This window comes from Drosophila takahashii, unplaced genomic scaffold, assembly GCF_030179915.1.
Source record: "Drosophila takahashii strain IR98-3 E-12201 unplaced genomic scaffold, DtakHiC1v2 scaffold_106, whole genome shotgun sequence".
Classification (NCBI taxonomy): domain Eukaryota; kingdom Metazoa; phylum Arthropoda; class Insecta; order Diptera; family Drosophilidae; genus Drosophila; species Drosophila takahashii.
Window position 1 is genome coordinate 1 of NW_027221621.1, and position 13708 is coordinate 13708.

Here is a 13708-nt window from a genome sequence, read left to right on the forward strand (position 1 = left end):
GAAACGGGGCTGGAGAGTTCTGATTTATAATCAGTGCAAGAAATATTTTTGAAAACATCGATAAGAATTTGGATTAGGTTTCATTTGAAATTGAAATTTTTTTGCGAAAAGAAAAATGCTATTCAGATTGCGTTAAAAAAATAAAAGCGGCAAAAAGTTGTTGACGAGGCCAACAACACGCGGTGTTCCCAAGCGGTCCCCCATCTAAGTACTAACCGCGCCCGACGCTGCTTAATTTCGGTGATCGGACGAGAACCGATGTGTTCAGCGTGGTATGGTCGTTGGCGAAAGTCCGCAGGGCTAAGTGTTGGCCTTATACTCTGAATTCCACTCCTGCCCAGATATATTTACATCAGCTTCGAACAATATAGAAAATGCTTATAATCGTAGGAAAAACTTTGAAACGGGGCTGGGAGAGTTCTGATTTATATCAGTGCAAGAAATATTTTTGAAAAACATCGATAAGAATTTGGATTAGGTTTCATTTGAAATTGAAATTTTTTGCGAAAAGAAAAATGCTATTCAGATTGCGTTAAAAAAATAAAAAAGCGGCAAAAAGTTGTTGACGAGGCCACAACACGCGGTGTTCCCAAGCGGCCCCCATCTAAGTACTAACCGCGCCCGACGCTGCTTAATTTCGGTGATCGGACGAGAACCGATGTGTTCAGCGTGGTATGGTCGTTGACGAAAGTCGCAGGGCTAAGTGTTGGCCTTATACTCTGAATTCCACTCCTGCCCAGAGATTATATTCACATCAGCTTCGAACAATATAGAAAATGCTTATAATCGTAGGAAAAACTTTGAAACGGGGCTGGAGAGTTCTGATTTATAAATCAGTGCAAGAAATATTTTTTTAAACATCGATAAGAATTTGGATTAGGTTTTCATTTGAAATTGAAATTTTTTGCGCAAAGAAAAAAATGCTTTCAGATTGCGTTAAAAAAATAAAAAAGCGGCAAAAAGTTGTTGACGAGGCCAACAACACGCGGTGTTCCAAGCGGTCCCCCATCTAAGTACTAACCGCGCCCGACGCTGCTTAATTTCGGTGATCGGACGAGAACCGATGTGTTCAGCGTGGTATGGTCGTTGGCGAAAGTCGCAGGGCTAAGTGTTGGCCTTATACACTGAATTCCACTCCTGCCCCAGATATATTTACATCAGCTTCGAACATATAGAAAATGCTTATAATCGTAGGAAAAACTTTGAAACGGGGTTGGAGAGTTCTGATTTATAAATCAGTGCAAGAAATATTTTTGAAAAAATCGATAAGAATTTGGATTAGGTTTCATTTGAAATTGAAATTTTTTGCGAAAAGAAAAATGCTATTCAGATTGCGTTAAAAAAATAAAAAAGCGGCAAAAAGTTGTTGACGAGGCCAACAACACGCGGTGTTCCAAAGCGGTCCCCCATCTAAGTACTAACCAAGCCCGACGCTGCTTAATTTCGGTGATCGGACGAGAACCGATGTGTTCAGCGTGGTATGGTCGTTGGCGAAAGTCGCAGGGCTAAGTGTTGGCGTTATACTCTGAATTCCACTCCTGCCCAGAGATTATATTTACATCAGCTTCGAACAATATAGAAAATGCTTATAATCGTAGGAAAAACTTTGAAACGGGGCTGGAGAGTTCTGATTTATAAATCAGTGCAAGAAATATTTTTGAAAACATCGATAAGAATTTGGATTAGGTTTCATTTGAAATTGAAATTTTTTGCGAAAAGAAAAATGCTATTCAGATTGCGTTAAAAAAATAAAAAAAGCGGCAAAAAGTTGTTGACGAGGCCAACAACACGCGGTGTTCCCAAGCGGTCCCCCATCTAAGTACTAACCGCGCCCGACGCTGCTTAATTTCGGTGATCGGACGAGAACCGATGTGTTCAGCGTGGTATGGTCGTTGGCGAAAGTCGCAGGGCTAAGTGTTGGCCTTATACTCTGAATTCCACTCCTGCCCAGAGATTATATTTACATCAGCTTCGAACAATATAGAAAATGCTTATAATCGTAGGAAAAACTTTGAAAACGGGGCTGGAGAGTTCTGATTTATAAATCAGTGCAAGAAATATTTTGAAAACATAGATAAGAATTTGGATTAGGTTTCATTTGAAATTGAAATTTTTTGCGAAAAGAAAAATGCTATTCGGATTGCGTTAAAAAAATAAAAAAGCGGCAAAAAGTTGTTGACGAGGCCAACAACACGCGGTGTTCCCAAGCGGTCCCCCATCTAAGTACTAACCGCGCCCGACGCTGCTTAATTTCGGTGATCGGACGAGAACCGATGTGTTCAGCGTGGTATGGTCGTTGGCGAAAGTCGCAGGGCTAAGTGTTGGCCTTATACTCTGAATTCCACTCCTGCCCAGATATATTTACATCAGCTTCGAACATATAGAAAATGCTTATAATCGTAGGAAAAACTTTAAAACGGGGCTGGAGAGTTCTGATTTATAAATCAGTGCAAGAAATATTTTTGAAAACATCGATAAGAATTTGGATTAGGTTTCATTTGAAATTGAAATTTTTTGCGAAAAGAAAAATGCTATTCAGATTGCGTTAAAAAAATAAAAAAGCGGCAAAAAGTTGTTGACGAGGCCAACAACACGCGGTGTTCCAAGCGGTCCCCCATCTAAGTACTAACCGCGCCCGACGCTGCTTAATTTCGGTGATCGGACGAGAACCGATGTGTTCAGCGTGGTATGGTCGTTGGCGAAAGTCGCAGGGCTAAGTGTTGGCCTTATACTCTGAATTCCACTCCTGCCCAGATATATTTACATCAGCTTCGAACATATAGAAAATGCTTATAATCGTAGGAAAAACTTTGAAACGGGGTTGGAGAATTCTGATTTATAAATCAGTGCAAGAAATATTTTTGAAAACATCGATAAGAATTTGGATTAGGTTTCATTTGAAATTGAAATTTTTTGCGAAAAGAAAAATGCTATTCAGATTGCGTTAAAAAAATAAAAAAGCGGCAAAAAGTTGTTGACGAGGCCAACAACACGCGGTGTTCCCAAGCGGTCCCCCATCTAAGTACTAACCGCGCCCGACGCTGCTTAATTTCGGTGATCGGACGAGAACCGATGTGTTCAGCGTGGTATGGTCGTTGGCGAAAGTCGCAGGGCTAAGTGTTGGCCTTATACTCTGAATTCCACTCCTGCCCAGATATATTTACATCAGCTTCGAACATATAGAAAATGCTTATAATCGTAGGAAAAACTTTAAACGGGGCTGGAGAGTTCTGATTTATAAATCAGTGCAAGAAATATTTTTGAAAACATCGATAAGAATTTGGATTAGGTTTCATTTGAAATTGAAATTTTTTGCGAAAAGAAAAATGCTATTCAGATTGCGTTAAAAAAATAAAAAAGCGGCAAAAAGTTGTTGACGAGGCCAACAACACGCGGTGTTCCCAAGCGGTCCCCCATCTAAGTACTAACCGCGCCCGACGCTGCTTAATTTCGGTGATCGGACGAGAACCGATGTGTTCAGCGTGGTATGGTCGTTGGCGAAAGTCGCAGGGCTAAGTGTTGGCCTTATACTCTGAATTCCACTCCTGCCCAGAGAATATATTTACATCAGCTTCGAACAATATAGAAAATGCTTATAATCGTAGGAAAAACTTTAAAACGGGGCTGGAGAGTTCTGATTTATAAATCAGTGCAAGAAATATTTTTGAAAACATCGATAAAAATTTGGATTAGGTTTCATTTGAAATTGAAATTTTTTGCGAAAAGAAAAATGCTATTCAGATTGCGTTAAAAAAATAAAAAAGCGGCAAAAAGTTGTTGACGAGGCCAACAACACGCGGTGTTCCCAAGCGGTCCCCCATCTAAGTACTAACCGCGCCCGACGCTGCTTAATTTCGGTGATCGGACGAGAACCGATGTGTTCAGCGTGGTATGGTCGTTGGCGAAAGTCGCAGGGCTAAGTGTTGGCCTTATACTCTGAATTCCACTCCTGCCCAGATATATTTACATCAGCTTCGAACATATAGAAAATGCTTATAATCGTAGGAAAAACTTTGAAACGGGGTGGAGAGTTCTGATTTATAAATCAGTGCAAGAAATATTTTTGAAAACATCGATAAGAATTTGGATTAGGTTTCATTTGAAATTGAAATTTTTTGCGAAAAGAAAAATGCTATTCAGATTGCGTTAAAAAAATAAAAAAGCGGCAAAAAGTTGTTGACGAGGCCAACAACACGCGGTGTTCCCAAGCGGTCCCCCATCTAAGTACTAACCGCGCCCGACGCTGCTTAATTTCGGTGATCGGACGAGAACCGATGTGTTCAGCGTGGTATGGTCGTTGGCGAAAGTCGCAGGGCTAAGTGTTGGCCTTATACTCTGAATTCCACTCCTGCCCAGATATATTTACATCAGCTTCGAACATATAGAAAATGCTTATAATCGTAGGAAAAACTTTAAAACGGGGCTGGAGAGTTCTGATTTATAAATCAGTGCAAGAAATATTTTTGAAAACATCGATAAGAATTTGGATTAGGTTTCATTTGAAATTGAAATTTTTTGCGAAAAGAAAAATGCTATTCAGATTGCGTTAAAAAAATAAAAAAGCGGCAAAAAGTTGTTGACGAGGCCAACAACACGCGGTGTTCCCAAGCGGTCCCCCATCTAAGTACTAACCGCGCCCGACGCTGCTTAATTTCGGTGATCGGACGAGAACCGATGTGTTCAGCGTGGTATGGTCGTTGGCGAAAGTCGCAGGGCTAAGTGTTGGCCTTATACTCTGAATTCCACTCCTGCCCAGAGATTATATTTACATCAGCTTCGAACAATATAGAAAATGCTTATAATCGTAGGAAAAACTTTAAAACGGGGCTGGAGAGTTCTGATTTATAAATCAGTGCAAGAAATATTTTTGAAAACATCGATAAGAATTTGGATTAGGTTTCATTTGAAATTGAAATTTTTTGCGAAAAGAAAAATGCTATTCAGATTGCGTTAAAAAAATAAAAAAGCGGCAAAAAGTTGTTGACGAGGCCAACAACACGCGGTGTTCCCAAGCGGTCCCCCATCTAAGTACTAACCGCGCCCGACGCTGCTTAATTTCGGTGATCGGACGAGAACCGATGTGTTCAGCGTGGTATGGTCGTTGGCGAAAGTCGCAGGGCTAAGTGTTGGCCTTATACTCTGAATTCCACTCCTGCCCAGATATATTTACATCAGCTTCGAACATATAGAAAATGCTTATAATCGTAGGAAAAACTTTGAAACGGGGTTGGAGAGTTCTGATTTATAAATCAGTGCAAGAAATATTTTTGAAAACATCGATAAGAATTTGGATTAGGTTTCATTTGAAATTGAAATTTTTTGCGAAAAGAAAAATGCTATTCAGATTGCGTTAAAAAAATAAAAAAGCGGCAAAAAGTTGTTGACGAGGCCAACAACACGCGGTGTTCCCAAGCGGTCCCCCATCTAAGTACTAACCGCGCCCGACGCTGCTTAATTTCGGTGATCGGACGAGAACCGATGTGTTCAGCGTGGTATGGTCGTTGGCGAAAGTCGCAGGGCTAAGTGTTGGCCTTATACTCTGAATTCCACTCCTGCCCAGAGATATATTACATCAGCTTCGAACATATAGAAAATGCTTATAATCGTAGGAAAAACTTTAAAACGGGGCTGGAGAGTTCTGATTTATAAATCAGTGCAAGAAATATTTTTGAAAACATCGATAAGAATTTGGATTAGGTTTCATTTGAAATTGAAATTTTTTGCGAAAAGAAAAATGCTATTCAGATTGCGTTAAAAAAATAAAAAAGCGGCAAAAAGTTGTTGACGAGGCCAACAACACGCGGTGTTCCCAAGCGGTCCCCCATCTAAGTACTAACCGCGCCCGACGCTGCTTAATTTCGGTGATCGGACGAGAACCGATGTGTTCAGCGTGGTATGGTCGTTGGCGAAAGTCGCAGGGCTAAGTGTTGGCCTTATACTCTGAATTCCACTCCTGCCCAGAGATTATATTTACATCAGCTTCGAACAATATAGAAAATGCTTATAATCGTAGGAAAAACTTTAAAACGGGGCTGGAGAGTTCTGATTTATAAATCAGTGCAAGAAATATTTTTGAAAACATCGATAAGAATTTGGATTAGGTTTCATTTGAAATTGAAATTTTTTGCGAAAAGAAAAATGCTATTCAGATTGCGTTAAAAAAATAAAAAAGCGGCAAAAAGTTGTTGACGAGGCCAACAACACGCGGTGTTCCCAAGCGGTCCCCCATCTAAGTACTAACCGCGCCCGACGCTGCTTAATTTCGGTGATCGGACGAGAACCGATGTGTTCAGCGTGGTATGGTCGTTGGCGAAAGTCGCAGGGCTAAGTGTTGGCCTTATACTCTGAATTCCACTCCTGCCCAGATATATTTACATCAGCTTCGAACATATAGAAAATGCTTATAATCGTAGGAAAAACTTTGAAACGGGGTTGGAGAGTTCTGATTTATAAATCAGTGCAAGAAATATTTTTGAAAACATCGATAAGAATTTGGATTAGGTTTCATTTGAAATTGAAATTTTTTGCGAAAAGAAAAATGCTATTCAGATTGCGTTAAAAAAATAAAAAAGCGGCAAAAAGTTGTTGACGAGGCCAACAACACGCGGTGTTCCCAAGCGGTCCCCCATCTAAGTACTAACCGCGCCCGACGCTGCTTAATTTCGGTGATCGGACGAGAACCGATGTGTTCAGCGTGGTATGGTCGTTGGCGAAAGTCGCAGGGCTAAGTGTTGGCCTTATACTCTGAATTCCACTCCTGCCCAGAGATTATATTTACATCAGCTTCGAACAATATAGAAAATGCTTATAATCGTAGGAAAAACTTTAAAACGGGGCTGGAGAGTTCTGATTTATAAATCAGTGCAAGAAATATTTTTGAAAACATCGATAAAAATTTGGATTAGGTTTCATTTGAAATTGAAATTTTTTGCGAAAAGAAAAATGCTATTCAGATTGCGTTAAAAAAATAAAAAGCGGCAAAAAGTTGTTGACGAGGCCAACAACACGCGGTGTTCCCAAGCGGTCCCCCATCTAAGTACTAACCGCGCCCGACGCTGCTTAATTTCGGTGATCGGACGAGAACCGATGTGTTCAGCGTGGTATGGTCGTTGGCGAAAGTCGCAGGGCTAAGTGTTGGCCTTATACTCTGAATTCCACTCCTGCCCAGATATATTTACATCAGCTTCGAACAATATAGAAAATGCTTATAATCGTAGGAAAAACTTTAAACGGGGCTGGAGAGTTCTGATTTATAAATCAGTGCAAGAAATATTTTTGAAAACATCGATAAGAATTTGGATTAGGTTTCATTTGAAATTGAAATTTTTTGCGAAAAGAAAAATGCTATTCAGATTGCGTTAAAAAAATAAAAAAGCGGCAAAAAGTTGTTGACGAGGCCAACAACACGCGGTGTTCCCAAGCGGTCCCCCATCTAAGTACTAACCGCGCCCGACGCTGCTTAATTTCGGTGATCGGACGAGAACCGATGTGTTCAGCGTGGTATGGTCGTTGGCGAAAGTCGCAGGGCTAAGTGTTGGCCTTATACTCTGAATTCCACTCCTGCCCAGATATATTTACATCAGCTTCGAACATATAGAAAATGCTTATAATCGTAGGAAAAACTTTGAAAACGGGGCTGGAGAGTTCTGATTTATAAATCAGTGCAAGAAATATTTTTGAAAACATCGATAAGAATTTGGATTAGGTTTCATTTGAAATTGAAATTTTTTGCGAAAAGAAAAATGCTATTCAGATTGCGTTAAAAAAATAAAAAAGCGGCAAAAAGTTGTTGACGAGGCCAACAACACGCGGTGTTCCCAAGCGGTCCCCCATCTAAGTACTAACCGCGCCCGACGCTGCTTAATTTCGGTGATCGGACGAGAACCGATGTGTTCAGCGTGGTATGGTCGTTGGCGAAAGTCGCAGGGCTAAGTGTTGGCCTTATACTCTGAATTCCACTCCTGCCCAGAGATTATATTTACATCAGCTTCGAACAATATAGAAAATGCTTATAATCGTAGGAAAAACTTTAAAACGGGGCTGGAGAGTTCTGATTTATAAATCAGTGCAAGAAATATTTTTGAAAACATCGATAAGAATTTGGATTAGGTTTCATTTGAAATTGAAATTTTTTGCGAAAAGAAAAATGCTATTCAGATTGCGTTAAAAAAATAAAAAAGCGGCAAAAAGTTGTTGACGAGGCCAACAACACGCGGTGTTCCCAAGCGGTCCCCCATCTAAGTACTAACCGCGCCCGACGCTGCTTAATTTCGGTGATCGGACGAGAACCGATGTGTTCAGCGTGGTATGGTCGTTGGCGAAAGTCGCAGGGCTAAGTGTTGGCCTTATACTCTGAATTCCACTCCTGCCCAGAGATTATATTTACATCAGCTTCGAACAATATAGAAAATGCTTATAATCGTAGGAAAAACTTTAAAACGGGGCTGGAGAGTTCTGATTTATAAATCAGTGCAAGAAATATTTTTGAAAACATCGATAAGAATTTGGATTAGGTTTCATTTGAAATTGAAATTTTTTGCGAAAAGAAAAATGCTATTCAGATTGCGTTAAAAAAATAAAAAAGCGGCAAAAAGTTGTTGACGAGGCCAACAACACGCGGTGTTCCCAAGCGGTCCCCCATCTAAGTACTAACCGCGCCCGACGCTGCTTAATTTCGGTGATCGGACGAGAACCGATGTGTTCAGCGTGGTATGGTCGTTGGCGAAAGTCGCAGGGCTAAGTGTTGGCCTTATACTCTGAATTCCACTCCTGCCCAGATATATTTACATCAGCTTCGAACATATAGAAAATGCTTATAATCGTAGGAAAAACTTTGAAACGGGGCTGGAGAGTTCTGATTTATAAATCAGTGCAAGAAATATTTTTGAAAACATCGATAAGAATTTGGATTAGGTTTCATTTGAAATTGAAATTTTTTGCGAAAAGAAAAATGCTATTCAGATTGCGTTAAAAAAATAAAAAAGCGGCAAAAAGTTGTTGACGAGGCCAACAACACGCGGTGTTCCCAAGCGGTCCCCCATCTAAGTACTAACCGCGCCCGACGCTGCTTAATTTCGGTGATCGGACGAGAACCGATGTGTTCAGCGTGGTATGGTCGTTGGCGAAAGTCGCAGGGCTAAGTGTTGGCCTTATACTCTGAATTCCACTCCTGCCCAGAGATATATTTACATCAGCTTCGAACATATAGAAAATGCTTATAATCGTAGGAAAAACTTTGAAAACGGGTCTGGAGAGTTCTGATTTATAAATCAGTGCAAGAAATATTTTTGAAAACATCGATAAGAATTTGGATTAGGTTTCATTTGAAATTGAAATTTTTTGCGAAAAGAAAAATGCTATTCAGATTGCGTTAAAAAAATAAAAAAGCGGCAAAAAGTTGTTGACGAGGCCAACAACACGCGGTGTTCCCAAGCGGTCCCCCATCTAAGTACTAACCGCGCCCGACGCTGCTTAATTTCGGTGATCGGACGAGAACCGATGTGTTCAGCGTGGTATGGTCGTTGGCGAAAGTCGCAGGGCTAAGTGTTGGCCTTATACTCTGAATTCCACTCCTGCCCAGATATATTTACATCAGCTTCGAACATATAGAAAATGCTTATAGTCGTAGGAAAAACTTTGAAACGGGGTTGGAGAGTTCTGATTTATAAATCAGTGCAAGAAATATTTTTGAAAACATCGATAAGAATTTGGATTAGGTTTCATTTGAAATTGAAATTTTTTGCGAAAAGAAAAATGCTATTCAGATTGCGTTAAAAAAATAAAAAAGCGGCAAAAAGTTGTTGACGAGGCCAACAACACGCGGTGTTCCCAAGCGGTCCCCCATCTAAGTACTAACCGCGCCCGACGCTGCTTAATTTCGGTGATCGGACGAGAACCGATGTGTTCAGCGTGGTATGGTCGTTGGCGAAAGTCGCAGGGCTAAGTGTTGGCCTTATACTCTGAATTCCACTCCTGCCCAGAGAATATTTTACATCAGCTTCGAACAATATAGAAAATGCTTATAATCGTAGGAAAAACTTTAAAACGGGGCTGGAGAGTTCTGATTTATAAATCAGTGCAAGAAATATTTTTGAAAACATCGATAAGAATTTGGATTAGGTTTCATTTGAAATTGAAATTTTTTGCGAAAAGAAAAATGCTATTCAGATTGCGTTAAAAAAATAAAAAAGCGGCAAAAAGTTGTTGACGAGGCCAACAACACGCGGTGTTCCCAAGCGGTCCCCCATCTAAGTACTAACCGCGCCCGACGCTGCTTAATTTCGGTGATCGGACGAGAACCGATGTGTTCAGCGTGGTATGGTCGTTGGCGAAAGTCGCAGGGCTAAGTGTTGGCCTTATACTCTGAATTCCACTCCTGCCCAGATATATTTACATCAGCTTCGAACATATAGAAAATGCTTATAATCGTAGGAAAAACTTTGAAACGGGGTGGAGAGTTCTGATTTATAAATCAGTGCAAGAAATATTTTTGAAAACATCGATAAGAATTTGGATTAGGTTTCATTTGAAATTGAAATTTTTTGCGAAAAGAAAAATGCTATTCAGATTGCGTTAAAAAAATAAAAAAGCGGCAAAAAGTTGTTGACGAGGCCAACAACACGCGGTGTTCCCAAGCGGTCCCCCATCTAAGTACTAACCGCGCCCGACGCTGCTTAATTTCGGTGATCGGACGAGAACCGATGTGTTCAGCGTGGTATGGTCGTTGGCGAAAGTCGCAGGGCTAAGTGTTGGCCTTATACTCTGAATTCCACTCCTGCCCAGAGATTATATTTACATCAGCTTCGAACAATATAGAAAATGCTTATAATCGTAGGAAAAACTTTAAAACGGGGCTGGAGAGTTCTGATTTATAAATCAGTGCAAGAAATATTTTTGAAAACATCGATAAGAATTTGGATTAGGTTTCATTTGAAATTGAAATTTTTTGCGAAAAGAAAAATGCTATTCAGATTGCGTTAAAAAAATAAAAAAGCGGCAAAAAGTTGTTGACGAGGCCAACAACACGCGGTGTTCCCAAGCGGTCCCCCATCTAAGTACTAACCGCGCCCGACGCTGCTTAATTTCGGTGATCGGACGAGAACCGATGTGTTCAGCGTGGTATGGTCGTTGGCGAAAGTCGCAGGGCTAAGTGTTGGCCTTATACTCTGAATTCCACTCCTGCCCAGATATATTTACATCAGCTTCGAACATATAGAAAATGCTTATAATCGTAGGAAAAACTTTGAAACGGGGCTGGAGAGTTCTGATTTATAAATCAGTGCAAGAAATATTTTTGAAAACATCGATAAGAATTTGGATTAGGTTTCATTTGAAATTGAAATTTTTTGCGAAAAGAAAAATGCTATTCAGATTGCGTTAAAAAAATAAAAAAGCGGCAAAAAGTTGTTGACGAGGCCAACAACACGCGGTGTTCCCAAGCGGTCCCCCATCTAAGTACTAACCGCGCCCGACGCTGCTTAATTTCGGTGATCGGACGAGAACCGATGTGTTCAGCGTGGTATGGTCGTTGGCGAAAGTCGCAGGGCTAAGTGTTGGCCTTATACTCTGAATTCCACTCCTGCCCAGAGATATATTTACATCAGCTTCGAACATATAGAAAATGCTTATAATCGTAGGAAAAACTTTAAAACGGGGCTGGAGAGTTCTGATTTATAAATCAGTGCAAGAAATATTTTTGAAAACATCGATAAGAATTTGGATTAGGTTTCATTTGAAATTGAAATTTTTTGCGAAAAGAAAAATGCTATTCAGATTGCGTTAAAAAAATAAAAAAGCGGCAAAAAGTTGTTGACGAGGCCAACAACACGCGGTGTTCCCAAGCGGTCCCCCATCTAAGTACTAACCGCGCCCGACGCTGCTTAATTTCGGTGATCGGACGAGAACCGATGTGTTCAGCGTGGTATGGTCGTTGGCGAAAGTCGCAGGGCTAAGTGTTGGCCTTATACTCTGAATTCCACTCCTGCCCAGAGATATATTTACATCAGCTTCGAACATATAGAAAATGCTTATAATCGTAGGAAAAACTTTGAAACGGGGCTGGAGAGTTCTGATTTATAAATCAGTGCAAGAAATATTTTTGAAAACATCGATAAGAATTTGGATTAGGTTTCATTTGAAATTGAAATTTTTTGCGAAAAGAAAAATGCTATTCAGATTGCGTTAAAAAAATAAAAAAGCGGCAAAAAGTTGTTGACGAGGCCAACAACACGCGGTGTTCCCAAGCGGTCCCCCATCTAAGTACTAACCGCGCCCGACGCTGCTTAATTTCGGTGATCGGACGAGAACCGATGTGTTCAGCGTGGTATGGTCGTTGGCGAAAGTCGCAGGGCTAAGTGTTGGCCTTATACTCTGAATTCCACTCCTGCCCAGATATATTTACATCAGCTTCGAACATATAGAAAATGCTTATAATCGTAGGAAAAACTTTAAAACGGGGCTGGAGAGTTCTGATTTATAAATCAGTGCAAGAAATATTTTTGAAAACATCGATAAGAATTTGGATTAGGTTTCATTTGAAATTGAAATTTTTTGCGAAAAGAAAAATGCTATTCAGATTGCGTTAAAAAAATAAAAAAGCGGCAAAAAGTTGTTGACGAGGCCAACAACACGCGGTGTTCCCAAGCGGTCCCCCATCTAAGTACTAACCGCGCCCGACGCTGCTTAATTTCGGTGATCGGACGAGAACCGATGTGTTCAGCGTGGTATGGTCGTTGGCGAAAGTCGCAGGGCTAAGTGTTGGCCTTATACTCTGAATTCCACTCCTGCCCAGATATATTTACATCAGCTTCGAACATATAGAAAATGCTTATAATCGTAGGAAAAACTTTAAAACGGGGCTGGAGAGTTCTGATTTATAAATCAGTGCAAGAAATATTTTTGAAAACATCGATAAGAATTTGGATTAGGTTTCATTTGAAATTGAAATTTTTTGCGAAAAGAAAAATGCTATTCAGATTGCGTTAAAAAAATAAAAAAGCGGCAAAAAGTTGTTGACGAGGCCAACAACACGCGGTGTTCCCAAGCGGTCCCCCATCTAAGTACTAACCGCGCCCGACGCTGCTTAATTTCGGTGATCGGACGAGAACCGATGTGTTCAGCGTGGTATGGTCGTTGGCGAAAGTCGCAGGGCTAAGTGTTGGCCTTATACTCTGAATTCCACTCCTGCCCAGAGATATATTTACATCAGCTTCGAACATATAGAAAATGCTTATAATCGTAGGAAAAACTTTAAACGGGGCTGGAGAGTTCTGATTTATAAATCAGTGCAAGAAATATTTTTGAAAACATCGATAAGAATTTGGATTAGGTTTCATTTGAAATTGAAATTTTTTGCGAAAAGAAAAATGCTATTCAGATTGCGTTAAAAAAATAAAAAAGCGGCAAAAAGTTGTTGACGAGGCCAACAACACGCGGTGTTCCCAAGCGGTCCCCCATCTAAGTACTAACCGCGCCCGACGCTGCTTAATTTCGGTGATCGGACGAGAACCGATGTGTTCAGCGTGGTATGGTCGTTGGCGAAAGTCGCAGGGCTAAGTGTTGGCCTTATACTCTGAATTCCACTCCTGCCCAGATATATTTACATCAGCTTCGAACATATAGAAAATGCTTATAATCGTAGGAAAAACTTTAAAACGGGGCTGGAGAGTTCTGATTTATAAATCAGTGCAAGAAATATTTTTGAAAACAT

The 13708-nt window shown here is 40.5% G+C and overlaps 33 non-coding genes and 1 pseudogene across 33 annotated transcripts; all 34 read right to left on the reverse strand.

Moving 5' to 3' along the window:
• Positions 1–167: 167 nt before the first annotated feature.
• On the reverse strand, positions 168–286 carry LOC138914000 (5S ribosomal RNA). Its single transcript, XR_011419891.1, has one exon. It is a non-coding gene; the product is annotated as a 5S ribosomal RNA (ribosomal RNA).
• Positions 287–568: 282 nt separating this feature from the next.
• On the reverse strand, positions 569–686 carry LOC138914042 (5S ribosomal RNA; annotated as a pseudogene).
• A 287-nt stretch (positions 687–973) lies between these two features.
• Positions 974–1091, reverse strand: LOC138914035 (5S ribosomal RNA). Its single transcript, XR_011419925.1, has one exon. It is a non-coding gene; the product is annotated as a 5S ribosomal RNA (ribosomal RNA).
• A 282-nt stretch (positions 1092–1373) lies between these two features.
• On the reverse strand, positions 1374–1492 carry LOC138914034 (5S ribosomal RNA). Its single transcript, XR_011419924.1, has one exon. It is a non-coding gene; the product is annotated as a 5S ribosomal RNA (ribosomal RNA).
• Positions 1493–1778: 286 nt separating this feature from the next.
• On the reverse strand, positions 1779–1897 carry LOC138914052 (5S ribosomal RNA). Its single transcript, XR_011419936.1, has one exon. It is a non-coding gene; the product is annotated as a 5S ribosomal RNA (ribosomal RNA).
• Positions 1898–2182: 285 nt separating this feature from the next.
• On the reverse strand, positions 2183–2301 carry LOC138914063 (5S ribosomal RNA). The gene has a single exon (XR_011419947.1). It is a non-coding gene; the product is annotated as a 5S ribosomal RNA (ribosomal RNA).
• Positions 2302–2582: 281 nt separating this feature from the next.
• On the reverse strand, positions 2583–2700 carry LOC138914036 (5S ribosomal RNA). The gene has a single exon (XR_011419926.1). It is a non-coding gene; the product is annotated as a 5S ribosomal RNA (ribosomal RNA).
• Positions 2701–2981: 281 nt separating this feature from the next.
• On the reverse strand, positions 2982–3100 carry LOC138914074 (5S ribosomal RNA). Its single transcript, XR_011419958.1, has one exon. It is a non-coding gene; the product is annotated as a 5S ribosomal RNA (ribosomal RNA).
• A 280-nt stretch (positions 3101–3380) lies between these two features.
• On the reverse strand, positions 3381–3499 carry LOC138914085 (5S ribosomal RNA). The gene has a single exon (XR_011419969.1). It is a non-coding gene; the product is annotated as a 5S ribosomal RNA (ribosomal RNA).
• Positions 3500–3784: 285 nt separating this feature from the next.
• Positions 3785–3903, reverse strand: LOC138914007 (5S ribosomal RNA). Its single transcript, XR_011419897.1, has one exon. It is a non-coding gene; the product is annotated as a 5S ribosomal RNA (ribosomal RNA).
• A 280-nt stretch (positions 3904–4183) lies between these two features.
• Positions 4184–4302, reverse strand: LOC138914018 (5S ribosomal RNA). The gene has a single exon (XR_011419909.1). It is a non-coding gene; the product is annotated as a 5S ribosomal RNA (ribosomal RNA).
• Positions 4303–4583: 281 nt separating this feature from the next.
• On the reverse strand, positions 4584–4702 carry LOC138914029 (5S ribosomal RNA). Its single transcript, XR_011419920.1, has one exon. It is a non-coding gene; the product is annotated as a 5S ribosomal RNA (ribosomal RNA).
• A 285-nt stretch (positions 4703–4987) lies between these two features.
• On the reverse strand, positions 4988–5106 carry LOC138914041 (5S ribosomal RNA). The gene has a single exon (XR_011419929.1). It is a non-coding gene; the product is annotated as a 5S ribosomal RNA (ribosomal RNA).
• A 281-nt stretch (positions 5107–5387) lies between these two features.
• Positions 5388–5506, reverse strand: LOC138914046 (5S ribosomal RNA). The gene has a single exon (XR_011419930.1). It is a non-coding gene; the product is annotated as a 5S ribosomal RNA (ribosomal RNA).
• A 282-nt stretch (positions 5507–5788) lies between these two features.
• Positions 5789–5907, reverse strand: LOC138914047 (5S ribosomal RNA). Its single transcript, XR_011419931.1, has one exon. It is a non-coding gene; the product is annotated as a 5S ribosomal RNA (ribosomal RNA).
• A 285-nt stretch (positions 5908–6192) lies between these two features.
• Positions 6193–6311, reverse strand: LOC138914048 (5S ribosomal RNA). The gene has a single exon (XR_011419932.1). It is a non-coding gene; the product is annotated as a 5S ribosomal RNA (ribosomal RNA).
• Positions 6312–6592: 281 nt separating this feature from the next.
• LOC138914049 (5S ribosomal RNA) lies at positions 6593–6711 on the reverse strand. The gene has a single exon (XR_011419933.1). It is a non-coding gene; the product is annotated as a 5S ribosomal RNA (ribosomal RNA).
• A 284-nt stretch (positions 6712–6995) lies between these two features.
• LOC138914050 (5S ribosomal RNA) lies at positions 6996–7114 on the reverse strand. The gene has a single exon (XR_011419934.1). It is a non-coding gene; the product is annotated as a 5S ribosomal RNA (ribosomal RNA).
• A 281-nt stretch (positions 7115–7395) lies between these two features.
• On the reverse strand, positions 7396–7514 carry LOC138914051 (5S ribosomal RNA). The gene has a single exon (XR_011419935.1). It is a non-coding gene; the product is annotated as a 5S ribosomal RNA (ribosomal RNA).
• A 282-nt stretch (positions 7515–7796) lies between these two features.
• Positions 7797–7915, reverse strand: LOC138914053 (5S ribosomal RNA). Its single transcript, XR_011419937.1, has one exon. It is a non-coding gene; the product is annotated as a 5S ribosomal RNA (ribosomal RNA).
• A 285-nt stretch (positions 7916–8200) lies between these two features.
• On the reverse strand, positions 8201–8319 carry LOC138914054 (5S ribosomal RNA). Its single transcript, XR_011419938.1, has one exon. It is a non-coding gene; the product is annotated as a 5S ribosomal RNA (ribosomal RNA).
• Positions 8320–8604: 285 nt separating this feature from the next.
• LOC138914055 (5S ribosomal RNA) lies at positions 8605–8723 on the reverse strand. The gene has a single exon (XR_011419939.1). It is a non-coding gene; the product is annotated as a 5S ribosomal RNA (ribosomal RNA).
• Positions 8724–9004: 281 nt separating this feature from the next.
• LOC138914056 (5S ribosomal RNA) lies at positions 9005–9123 on the reverse strand. The gene has a single exon (XR_011419940.1). It is a non-coding gene; the product is annotated as a 5S ribosomal RNA (ribosomal RNA).
• Positions 9124–9407: 284 nt separating this feature from the next.
• On the reverse strand, positions 9408–9526 carry LOC138914057 (5S ribosomal RNA). Its single transcript, XR_011419941.1, has one exon. It is a non-coding gene; the product is annotated as a 5S ribosomal RNA (ribosomal RNA).
• Positions 9527–9807: 281 nt separating this feature from the next.
• Positions 9808–9926, reverse strand: LOC138914058 (5S ribosomal RNA). Its single transcript, XR_011419942.1, has one exon. It is a non-coding gene; the product is annotated as a 5S ribosomal RNA (ribosomal RNA).
• A 284-nt stretch (positions 9927–10210) lies between these two features.
• LOC138914059 (5S ribosomal RNA) lies at positions 10211–10329 on the reverse strand. The gene has a single exon (XR_011419943.1). It is a non-coding gene; the product is annotated as a 5S ribosomal RNA (ribosomal RNA).
• Positions 10330–10609: 280 nt separating this feature from the next.
• On the reverse strand, positions 10610–10728 carry LOC138914060 (5S ribosomal RNA). The gene has a single exon (XR_011419944.1). It is a non-coding gene; the product is annotated as a 5S ribosomal RNA (ribosomal RNA).
• Positions 10729–11013: 285 nt separating this feature from the next.
• Positions 11014–11132, reverse strand: LOC138914061 (5S ribosomal RNA). The gene has a single exon (XR_011419945.1). It is a non-coding gene; the product is annotated as a 5S ribosomal RNA (ribosomal RNA).
• Positions 11133–11413: 281 nt separating this feature from the next.
• On the reverse strand, positions 11414–11532 carry LOC138914062 (5S ribosomal RNA). The gene has a single exon (XR_011419946.1). It is a non-coding gene; the product is annotated as a 5S ribosomal RNA (ribosomal RNA).
• A 283-nt stretch (positions 11533–11815) lies between these two features.
• LOC138914064 (5S ribosomal RNA) lies at positions 11816–11934 on the reverse strand. The gene has a single exon (XR_011419948.1). It is a non-coding gene; the product is annotated as a 5S ribosomal RNA (ribosomal RNA).
• Positions 11935–12217: 283 nt separating this feature from the next.
• LOC138914065 (5S ribosomal RNA) lies at positions 12218–12336 on the reverse strand. Its single transcript, XR_011419949.1, has one exon. It is a non-coding gene; the product is annotated as a 5S ribosomal RNA (ribosomal RNA).
• Positions 12337–12617: 281 nt separating this feature from the next.
• LOC138914066 (5S ribosomal RNA) lies at positions 12618–12736 on the reverse strand. Its single transcript, XR_011419950.1, has one exon. It is a non-coding gene; the product is annotated as a 5S ribosomal RNA (ribosomal RNA).
• A 281-nt stretch (positions 12737–13017) lies between these two features.
• On the reverse strand, positions 13018–13136 carry LOC138914067 (5S ribosomal RNA). The gene has a single exon (XR_011419951.1). It is a non-coding gene; the product is annotated as a 5S ribosomal RNA (ribosomal RNA).
• Positions 13137–13418: 282 nt separating this feature from the next.
• LOC138914068 (5S ribosomal RNA) lies at positions 13419–13537 on the reverse strand. Its single transcript, XR_011419952.1, has one exon. It is a non-coding gene; the product is annotated as a 5S ribosomal RNA (ribosomal RNA).
• Positions 13538–13708: the final 171 nt, after the last annotated feature.